The 12,102-nt window shown below is 36.3% G+C and overlaps 2 long non-coding RNA genes across 2 annotated transcripts; one reads left to right on the top strand and one right to left on the bottom strand.

Annotated features, from left to right (window-relative positions):
- The first annotated feature begins 3,406 nt into the window (after positions 1-3,406).
- LOC311292345 lies at positions 3,407-11,968 on the top strand. The gene is made up of 3 exons (XR_014627708.1): positions 3,407-3,503; positions 4,170-4,271; positions 11,130-11,968. It is a non-coding gene; the product is annotated as an uncharacterized lncRNA (long non-coding RNA).
- Positions 4,427-10,586, bottom strand: LOC311292347. The gene is made up of 2 exons (XR_014627710.1): positions 9,753-10,586; positions 4,427-8,991 (listed from the first exon to the last, which is right to left on the bottom strand). It is a non-coding gene; the product is annotated as an uncharacterized lncRNA (long non-coding RNA).
- Positions 11,969-12,102: the final 134 nt, after the last annotated feature.

Raw genomic sequence — 12,102 nt, 5'->3', positions numbered from 1 at the left:
CTTGGTGCGTTCAAGTCCTCCTGGGAAGTTCGTACGTACGAGGTGGGAAGTAGTGTTTATAACGGCATGTGCGTTCAAGTCACTTTCGTCGGAGCAAAATGGCGGAGTACTTTCTCTTAATTAATTACACAAAAATACAGTAAGGTTCTTAAACTCTAGTTCTAGAAAATGAAGAACAAAGAAATGTGCATCAGGTGTACTTTGTATTTTTATGTTTTTAATTCATTTATGAAGCCACTGCCAACACATCGTTACATGTTGCATTGTTGTATTATAATACTATCATATTCTGTGTTGGCGATTAGCTAACTGAGCTGTTAATAGAAAAGCCTGACAATATCACAGCTAAATACCTTTACGTATTGTGTATTCCGCCATGTTAATCACTGACACGCCCCCAACTCGGAAAGATCGGAGCTTAGAGAAAATCCCGAGCTCCCCACTGGTATTTACGACATTGTGGTGGCGTTCAAGTGCGTTCAACTCGTAAATACGATCTATACGAGATGACTTGAACGCACCATCTATGCATTCTGCATAGGATGAACTCACATGTCAGCTGCTCTTAAAGCAGTCACGCATTCATTCACAGGAATCACACTGTTTTCTAATATTAATATCAAACCAGAAAAAAACACCATAAAATGTTATCCAAGTATATAAGTTTATTTATTGCACTGTGTATTTACTCTTTCTCAATGCTCCACTGTGGTAGAGATGCATTTTTGTTATATTTCTCGCCAGATTTTCAAAGAAAGCGCTCTGGAGCATCACCATGCAACCCGTGTTTAATTATGAACACATTATGAACACGTGTTTCATTACTTACTGATACATTATTAAAATCAAAGGTTGTATTTAAGAACATAGGAACTCCAAGGCACTCGAAGTAAGTTGAAAAAAGTTAAAAAGCCTTTATTATATTCATGGCTTAAACATTAAAATAGGTGACAGATCCACCTACGAGTTGCGGCTTTACATGCCTTTGTCAGGGTGTGTGTAACAGACAACATCTCAGGTTCATTTTTAACAGCAGTTAATTAGTCAAATTACAAACACCTGGTTCTTTGAAGTCTGTTTGCACTTTTTTGGTATTTGAGTGACTCCCTTTTAAACAGCCAAATCCCCCCTTACTTCCTGAATGTACATGTACTTTAAGGCTGATGAGACACATAAGTATATAAGTTAGTGTCCTGTCTATTTTTATTTCCCAATAAACTGGATGAATCCATAAATAGATGAAAGATGAAGACCAAAAAACAGCTCAATGTCTCCCTCTGCCGTTTTCTTGGTGGAATTTTCCCTACACAAGTTCAAATCTACAGTCTATGGTTCAAATGTTGTTGTAATTTCTATCATGCACCAGTGTATCACCATAATAATGTTATTGTTTTCTGGCTTTGATACATTTATAACCATTTACATATTGTTGACAAAATGTACTATTTCAAAATTATATGATACATACATTATCATTGTTACAGCAAGTACCCTAATGTACAGCCAAGACTACAAGATTTCAACTCTATAGTGTACTGTGTAAAGTTGTAATTTGAACAAAAAAATTACTGTTTAATTATTTAAATATGACACATTTATTGTATTTGGGATTATGCACAAGGTCACTAATTAAATAAGCATATTTGTGACTGATCATGTAAAATCCTTTGTACAAAAAGTCAAATTGTCTTGCTTCCATTAGGATCATTTTTCAAATTATGCTGCAAAACACGATCATCAGGTCTTGAGGAAACTTCTTACTTCTATCAGGCTCAAGTGTATCACAATAATGTATTTAGTGATTTGATAGTAGTACCATTATTGCATATTGCAATAATTGCATAAAGCTTCATTGGACAAAAAATGATCTTTTTACAAAAACACAAATTTCACTGTTTGTGGCCCTGATCCAAAATGACCTGCTAACATCATTTCACTAATCATGGAAAAGTGTGAACAAGTAGTTAGGAGAAATCACTGCATTATTCTGATTGGATTATAAGAGCAGACTGATTGCTATAAAAGAGGAAAGAGGTGCTTCCAATCATTCATTGTGCTCCTGTGTTAGTTAGCAATGGTTACTTCCAACCTGGTCTCACAGGATTCCGTGAAATGTCCACGTGCCCTTAACTCAAAATCCGTGGAGCCATCACGGAATCGCCCCAAATTCCGTGATGCGGCCACGGATATTACTCCAATGCAAGTCAATGACACTGACCTTCCGTGGTCCACACACGGATACCCATTTCAATGACGGAGTACAGATCTCACTCAATCGACGTGCTTTCTCATTTGGAAACGCAACATTTGAAGTATTTGTGAACTTTTCCAACAACAAATGCCATAATGACGTTAACCTGACTGTTATTGAAGCTATTGCATTGTCCTGTCATCATAAAATTTCGGTTTGTTTCAGTTAGCCTAACCAAAGTCCCGTGATGGCACCACGGACTTCAACAACCTGCCCTTACTCATGGACGTTGTAATGTTGCTGGCTTGTTTAGGAACTTATAAGCTTTAGGTCGACTGTGTTGCAATGGCATGTAATTAACTTGACATTTTGTCTCGTCCTGTCATCATAAAATCCAGTTTGATGGCGTTTTACACCTATTGCTCGCTTGGCTATAGTCAGATCTAAAATCTGTGATAGGAGCACGGAGTGAGTCTGTGGTGAGACCACGGATAACTCCAATGCGCAAGTCAATGACACTCATCTTCCGTGGTCCACACACGGATACCCGTTTCAATGACAGAGAACAGATCTCACTCAATGGACGTGCTTTCTCATTTGGAAACACAACATTTTAAGTATTTATTTATTTTCCAACACCAAATACCATAAAGACTTTAACCTCTCTGTTATTGTAGCTATTGCATTGTCCAGCCATCATAAAAATTCAGTCTGATTCTGTTAGCCAAACTGAAGTCCCGTGATGGCACCACGGACCTCAACAACCTGACCTCACTCACTGGATGGTGTGATGTTGCTCACTTGTTTAGACACTTGAAAGCTTTATGTCGACTGTGTTGCAATTTTGTCTTGTCCTGTCATCATAAAATCCAGTTTGATGGCGTTTTACACCTATAGCTCGCTTGGCTATAGTCAGATCTAAAATCTGTGATAGGAGCACGGATTGAGTCTGTGGTGAGACCACGGATAACTCCAACGTTCGCGATATGGTCACGTAATTTAATCTATTGATTCGTGCCACGGACACGTTTATTTCGTAATTTTTCGTCTTTCGTGATTACAGCTCGATTATTTCTGCCTGTCGGCTGCAGCAGAGAAGCTGTTTAATCAACATTTATTCACGAGATCTTATCGTGGTTTATGTGTTTTTTTTTAATGTTATTATTTCGGTCTTATTGCCAGGGAAGCTGGATTGTTTTGCTGTTTATTGATCTTTTTAAAATGATATTTTATTAGTAGGAAATCGCGCTGAAGAAGTCTCGTTCCGAACACATCGCGATATTTGGCATCAGTTCACGTGTGTCAGCTGTTGGTAAGTAGCCTAGTAAATAAATACGCTGTCCTAATAATGTGTGATATAATGTCTTTTCTGTTTGTCGATATTAATCTGCCAAATATATCTGCCATTTCCACGGAGACTTTGCGTTTCATTGCTTTCTAATTCAAAATATATGATTAAACACTGCCTGTCACGTGACGTGCTATAGGCTTAGATATTCATATCAGATTAAAAATAGTACAATTAGTTCCAAAGTTGTATTTGTAGTAGAAGCACAGTAAAAACAACACTTACCATGCTTTTACCACAGTAACATTAGTTTTACTGTGATAAGTGTAGTAAAAAGACAGTAATCACAAACCTTACCATGCTTTTACCACACTATTGGTAGTTTTAATGTGATACTTATTGTAAATGTACAGTAACCACAACACTTACCATGCTTTTACCACAGTAACCCTAGTTTTACTGTGATAGGGTGTGGTAAAAGGACAGTAACCACAAAACTTACCATGCTTTTACCTCTGTATTGATAGTTTTAAAGTGATATTTGATGTAAATGCATATTAACCACAACACTTGCCATGCTTTTAACGCTTTATAATGTAACATCCAATATTTGTAAGGTAAATCAGTACTTTTTCCTTTAAATAATCCTATATATTATACATAATTATATTTTCTTTTCTCTTTTTCCAGCTGAAAAGACCAAAAGGGCCTTTCGGACTCAGTCAGCCCATTATTGTTTGAGGAGAAGTAAACGGAGGAGACGGAAAGCTGCAAAGGCAAATATTCACAATGGTGTGTATGTGTTGGGTTTTAACCCTAAATCAAACATTTTATCAAGCATTTGTTGTTTCTTAAAACTTTTCTCACAAAACCCATATCCCAATCAGTACAAACTGTGGTGGAAATTCTTTCTCAACTTTAAATAATAATTGGAAGACAGCTGAAGATTTCAAAAGTTATAAAGATCTTTATTTCTTGCAAGAAATTGACATTCACATACAGAACGCATCTCGTATGTGAAGGTTCCGACTTCTGCTTTTTGCCCAGCTTATATACACAAAACACATCCTGGTTATAGGCTTCACCATTCGTTTACCTTAAAAGGAGGCATCTCGTCCAAAATCTTTGTCTTGCATAAATTATATCCAAACAGAACAACATCATGCCTAGATACAAGTTCCTGTTTTTAGCTGCTGCTCAAAATTCACACCTTTTGTCTATCGTTATTTTGATCTGAAGCTACGCACATACTTCACACTTTAAGTCCAACAATAGGTCACTTGAGTACTCTTAGTCTCTTTGCTACTAAGTCTCCTATAACTCAAAACATTTTGTTCCTGCAAGCTTGTCTTAACTTATGCATTTCTAAAACTTGGTTACATATCTTTAATAACGTGCTTTAGCTTATATGAATATATTTCTCTAAATGCTCATGAGTAAAAAATAAAGTGACAGATGTTAATACAAGTTGTACACTTCTAAAAGTAAAAACAAATCTAAAAGTAAAAAACACATCTAAATGTAAAATTTCTATCACATTCCACCCCAAGTTCATTCAAAGAACATACACAAAATTTGACATTTACTTCTCCATACCATAGTACATTGCCTTTTAACTTTGAATCAAGTTTCATTATCCTTTACTAAATTTCGAATCACTTTGATCTATTAGGCCTTTAGATACTGCTGATTAACCATTTTCCTTAATCATATTTTACTAGCTTTTAATTCAAGCAGGCAATTGTTTTACTTAGTCAGATCTATTTAAGGATCTGTGTAATAAAATCTAACCAAAAAGTTCTAGAATACTTTCATTTTTATCCTTAACACAAATATCAATAATTATATTATTTTGTTTCAAACAATGTCATTAATTTTAAAATCAACTCTCACCCAGCTGTTGCCATGATAATAGCTTTAGCTGCTGATGTGCCATTTAATCTTTTATTATCTATCCTAAAATCCTATTTTCCCAGAATTAACTGATGGACATAACATGTCCTGCCTCTATTTGTTTGCAATGCAGAATAGTTCATAATGGATCCATTGATCCAGATCATTAAATCTGTAACTTCATTTTGATTTAAGAAAGCTTTTTAGAATTTAGTTTTATGAGCAAATATTCTATTTCACTGAAATGTTCTAACTGTTGAGATTCATTTCAGTTTAAATCTAACATGTTTGTGTTACATTGTTCTTGGTCTAGGTTTTAACTTTGTGCCCCCTACATAATTTGCTTTAATTCGTTGAAGACCTTTCTCAACAAAACAAAACCATATTTCATTTCTGGAAGCCGGGCTAAATAAGCAAGCACTGTTACTGTATTCCTAGATAGATAGACCCGCAGTCACCTCTCAGATATCAAATACAAACATTAGACAATACATGAAAGGAACATTTCAATAATCACACTGGTAACCTCCTTAACTAATAATAATCCAGAAATTAAATATGTTTCCCAAAATCAATCTCCTTTTGAAAGTTTTTCTTTTGCATTTTAACAAATGGAAACACCTAAAAGATGTTTAATGTAGTTATTAATTAATCGCCATAGAAGTTTACCCAATTATCTACTCGGACCTAGTCCAGCATAGTAACTTATTCTCTCTTATTAGAGAACAACTATTACAACTATTAATTTTTTAGCATCTATGATATCTGAATTAGGGTTCTAAACCCCTTAAGTTTCTTCAAAAATAGTCCCTAGATTATTTATTATCTTTTCAGTAATGTACCTAGTTAAGAGTCCTTATACTCTACAGAATTAAGACATTTTTCCTCTTCTTAATTTACGAGTACCTGAAATATTTTCAAATTAATCAGTAATTGTTCTAATCATGAGATCTAAATACTCAAGTCCTACACTATAGTTTGATCAAAACAAATAAAACATCAATAAACATCACACAAAATTAATTATTATACTACGCTTAAAACATTAGTTGGTTCACATCTTCCTCCAGATGTGTTGATCATCTCGTTGCCCCATGGACGTTCCATCTTCACCAGGGTGATTCTTTGCGAACCGTTGCAAATGGGCTTTCCCACGTTGGCAAGGGAGGAAAGTTAAAACTAGCACTTCCTTTGTCCCTCACTTTACGCTGTGCGTTGTCGTTGGTGTCGGCGTTTTTGGGGTTGCTGAGGGCTGGTTAGCGTTTGGCTCAAGCTGGTTGGTGTAGTTTAAGTCGATATGCTTGGGCGGAGGTGTCACCACACCCCAGATGGGACCTTGTTTGTGGAGTGAACCATAAGAACAACCTGTGAATGGAGACCTTAAGTATTTTGTTAATGACAACATGTATCATGTCCCCAGACTCATCTGCTTGTCTGGCCGGTCGTCCTTTTTTGATGACACCTGTAAAATTTCATGTTAAACAGTAACAAGACAATATTTTATACATTTGGAACAGAATCAGTTCTGTTCGCTGAGATCCATCATGACATCCTGTAAAAAGTAAAAAGTTAAGTATTGGGTGGACAGGGCAAACTTGCTTGCTCTCTGCCTTCCCAAAGTTATACTCTGTGCGTGTGGCATTGTTTATTTCTGCCACAACAATAACCCAGCTCAGGATAGTTAGTCAAAATCATCCATGGCCATTATTTTATTGGGAATATTTTCTTCCCTGTTGGGTCATATTTTAATTTTTTAGATACAGCTGTTTTGATTGACATCATTTATGTCTCTCAACACCATAATTCACACATCTACTTTCACACACTCCACACACACCTCTCTGGCCAGAGATTCATTCATTCATTCTTTCATTCTTGTCTGCCTTAGCAGTTTATGAACTGAATGGGGAACATATATTAGGAGTGGAATACCACCAAATATGAACGGTAACAAAGTTCGACGACGACAGAAACTACTGAACGTAGACACACTGTGGCATTCCCCTTGCGACAGTGTCTGTACGTTACGATATCAATTCTCAGTTGTCCGATGCAGTCGTCGTGTGTTTGAGTTTAACACCGTGAACGTAAACCTAACTTTTCAAAATCAAATAGATTAAACACTTTAAATAGAAATCGCATAGACCTACAATTGCAGTTGAGAGAATCCGTTTTAATTTCCCAAATGCAATTTGTCATTCTTTGCACAATTTCAACTTCCCACCTTTTTGTTGTTGCTCATAAGCTATTTAAAAGAAGATTTGAAAATCTTCACACAATCTTTGATCCATGGACAAAATAAAAACATTTCCATCTCGTATCCCTGATGATGACAGCATGTGATCTCAAACGCTTATAATTAGAAAACATTGTTTTTCCACACTGTCTCCCAGGGATAACGGGATACAAATTCTAGACGCCTTCATATAAAAAAATATAATATTTAAAACACGTGCAATTCATATAGTACTATTTATTCATCACTTTAACAGTTCTGATTACCTTAATATTTTTCCTTATAGTAGTAGTGATTGTTTGTAAAACCCTGTGCTCTCAGATGGCCACACATTTTGTCAGCCACCAATCTTTTAGTGAGTCACATTGTTTCACAAAAAAAACCCCCAATGCCTCTCCACTCTGCAGTCTGTGGTTTAGCTAAAAAGATGTGAGGGACTTCCCCATCTACATCATACAGTGATGCTTGGCTATCAGTCAATTCACCCTTCACAGCACACCATTTATCCGACCAAATTAACTCTGAGGTTTTCAGTTCCTCAATCTCTAGTTCAGACCATTTTTCAGCAAACATTTCATCTGGCTCACTGCTAACATGACATGTGCAATGCAAATCACTTTCTTCCATGAAATCATGGTCAGGAGGCATCCTATCTGTGGCTTTGTTTTGCAGACCACACTGAGGAGTGCTCCATTTAAAAACATATAATATTTCAGTTGGCATTTCGCACCATATTCATATCAGCAGTGAGGCCACTGTCATCACAATACAAATTCAGCTTTAGTTTACACATCAAATCTCTTCCCAGAAGATTACAAGGACAGGTAGCAGTTACAAGAAAAGCATGAGAAAATGAGTGATCACCAATCTGACAAGACAAATCTGCTATATATGGTTCCTTTACCAGATGCCCTGTGGCACTTCTGGAGGTTGCCCATTTTCCAGATAATACAATTAAATCAGGCAATTGTTCATTTTTAATTGCTGAGTTCTTCACTCCACTGTCAATTTAGAACTTAATTTTCCTACCCTCGATACTGATATCAATCATTGGTAATTTTGCAAATGCTTTATACCAAAAGTTCAGTATCAGCAAGCGAATTTTCTTCATTGCAAGAAACAGCAAGCATATTTTCTTCATTGCAAGGAGCAGAAAAAGAGATAAGATTAAACATATTTACCACCTGGGAGTCAGACCCTTCACCGTCGCTCCCCTCCCCCTCCTTCTTTCAATCTCCTTGTGGCTCTGGTGGCTGTTGGAATCCTCTGTTCTTTGGAGGATCCGGACAGTCATTTCTCCAGTGTCCTTTTCGCCCACAATTATAACAAACTTCAGGGTCCATTGCGGGTCGGTCACCCATTCCACGTCCTCTTCCACCCCATCTTCAGCAGAGCCAGTTGAGTGTCTTTGTCAATCTTTTCCTGTATATTTTCCTGTATATTTTTGGACTTGTTTTTTGTCCAATTTTCCTTTGTCTTTTGCAGATGGCTTACACTCAGACATTAAAAACTTATGCTTACATTAAACACACATTAATTAACTGTGGTATCCTATGATGCCACCCCGTTCCATTTTTCTTGGTCATGGAATAATAATTCCCTTTTGAGAAATCCACTGTCTCCAACTCTTTATCATTAACATTACCCATTTTGCACTAATTTTACTCAACAGTATTTATATTTGCGTATTTAAATTCTTCAGTATTTATATTTGCGTATTTAAATCTTTCCCTTCACGTGGTCACCACGTACTATATTCACTGTGTTAATTCTTCCCCTAGCGTGGCCACCACGCCTGCCTAAATCCGTCAATCTAGGACTTTCAAAAATGCCCACATCCGTCGATGCTAGGTCTTTTTCCCAGACAAGTGCCTTCTCAAATGTTTGAAAGTTACTTTCAGGCTTATTTCAAACTGGCCACCTTGTCTAGACGTTTGAGAAACTTACTTTCAGGCTTATTCTCAAACTCTGGCCCTTCTGGGAAAACAATTAACACGGCATTTTAAGAAGTTACTTTCAGGCTTATTCTCAAAATCCTTTTGGAAATTACTTTCAGGCTTATTCCAAAAATCCTGACCCTTTTAGGAAAAATATTCAATACGCAAATAATTTTCTTATTTACCACGTAAATAATTTTCTCTCACCGTGCTTTTTGCAGCTTGGTTCTTTATTCGGGATCGCGTCCACCTAGGCCTGCCGTGGTATCTACAATTCTCCCCCTCAACCTCTAGTTTTAGCGTTGGGGTATGGAGCCATAGACTTCTTGTCTTTGGGATGTTCAGTCAATTGCTTCGTGTCCACGGAGGTCATCAGCTTTGCGAATCCCTCCTCGTCGCCATTTGTGGTGGAAATTCTTTCTCAACTTTAAATAATAATTGGAAGACAGCTGAAGATTTCAAAAGTTATAAAGATCTTTATTTCTTGCAAGAAATTGACATTCACATACAGAACGCATCTCGTATGTGAAGGTTCCGACTTCTGCTTTTTGCCCAGCTTATATACACAAAACACATCCTGGTTATAGGCTTCACCATTCGTTTACCTTAAAAGGAGGCATCTCGTCCAAAATCTTTGTCTTGCATAAATTATATCCAAACAGAACAACATCATGCCTAGATACAAGTTCCTGTTTTTAGCTGCTGCTCAAAATTCACACCTTTTGTCTATCGTTATTTTGATCTGAAGCTACGCACATACTTCACACTTTAAGTCCAACAATAGGTCACTTGAGTACTCTTAGTCTCTTTGCTACTAAGTCTCCTATAACTCAAAACATTTTGTTCCTGCAAGCTTGTCTTAACTTATGCATTTCTAAAACTTGGTTACATATCTTTAATAACGTGCTTTAGCTTATATGAATATATTTCTCTAAATGCTCATGAGTAAAAAATAAAGTGACAGATGTTAATACAAGTTGTACACTTCTAAAAGTAAAAACAAATCTAAAAGTAAAAAACACATCTAAATGTAAAATTTCTATCACAAAACATAGTCTGAAAGTCTTAATAATTCACAAGATTTAACAAGTTGTCAAATTCGTACGATACTCGTTTAATTTGTATACTCGTACACAATCCTGCAGCTTTTTCTCCTAGTGCTGTCATTGGCTACTGCCTCAATTCCTGTACATATTTATCGCGATATTTGTAAATCAGTTGCGCCACTTCTTGGAAAGTTGTCGGATATCACACACACTGTCAGAAAGTTTATATTAATTGCAAATTGGTCCCCGTCTGTTCATGTTCCAGTGATACATGATGTCTCTCCACACCTCATAACCTACCTCTGTTTGCAAGAGTGGAAAAGCTTATCTGACTTGTCACATGACATCAGATACTCGATTATTTTGTCATAATCAGAATGTTACACTGCTGATAACTGTCCCGTTTGCATGTTAATCATTTTCGTATGATTATTGCTTGCTATTAAAGACATACTTTTATTCATAGAAATGCCCACATATCAGTGAACTTATAACATAAAAATGCTTTTAACATTTAATTATGCAACACTCTTTACAGAAAACATATCCCACGGTTATGGATAAACTCACAACGTCATCATCAAGTGCTGTGCTGGGCACATTGGGCAACAAGTGTCCTCCAACGTATTCGATCCGTGGCCAAGTTCTCCACATCTTCCCATGGGACACTGACATTCTTCAGGTCTTCATGAAACATCTGTCTCTGTGTCTTCCTTGGTCTTCCCTGTCTCCTGCATCCTCCTGGTGGTGTCCACTTCAACACTGTGTTTGGGTGTTGTTGTTTGGGCATGCGTAGGATGTGTCCAGCGAGGTGCACCCTTTGCTCTGTCTCAGTTTCTGAAAGTCCTCATGTGGAGTCCCATTCCTCCTCAGGATCTCTTTGATATATGCAGAACCAATACTGAATATAGTGATTTATCTTTTTCCATATTGTTAAAGCATTTTATTTTCTCTTTTCAGCTTCATAAACTGTACTTGATTTCTGCCTAATGCCTTTATAAAAAAGGGTCAGTGCTCATCAGGTGTTTTGCTAAAGGACATATTCATTGCATAGTTACAATAAAAGTGACCAATAATCACAAGGATATAGAATGAAAGTTGAGAATGTAAAATGTTGTGCTTATGTTTTTGCCTATTTGTTCTTTAAAGCGACGAAACAAATGTATTTTCACATAACAAAGTTGAATCTCATCTTTTGGTTTGTAAATATATAACTTCATCATAGCAATTTTTTGAACGTTAATGTATGTGTCACTATAATAGATTGCCCCTGTATCTGGATATTTTAAATTAACTGATTTTTATACTGTTGTGCAGTAGTTTTGGCGCTACATTTGTCTTTAAACAGTTTGACATTAAATATTGGAATAAGCTTTCAAAATTGTGTCCATTCATTGTGCTTTTGTTACATTTATTTGAATATAATTGATATATCTTTGACTATACATACACTGTAAATGTTAGAAGCACTTTAGTAGGCCTACATGCAATTATCTTTAATTAAAATACTG

This window comes from Rutilus rutilus, assembly GCF_951802725.1.
Source record: "Rutilus rutilus genome assembly, chromosome: 6".
In the NCBI taxonomy this organism is placed as follows: domain Eukaryota; kingdom Metazoa; phylum Chordata; class Actinopteri; order Cypriniformes; family Leuciscidae; genus Rutilus; species Rutilus rutilus.
Note: the sequence above shows the minus strand (reverse complement) of the source record. Positions and strands in the feature narration are given on the sequence as shown.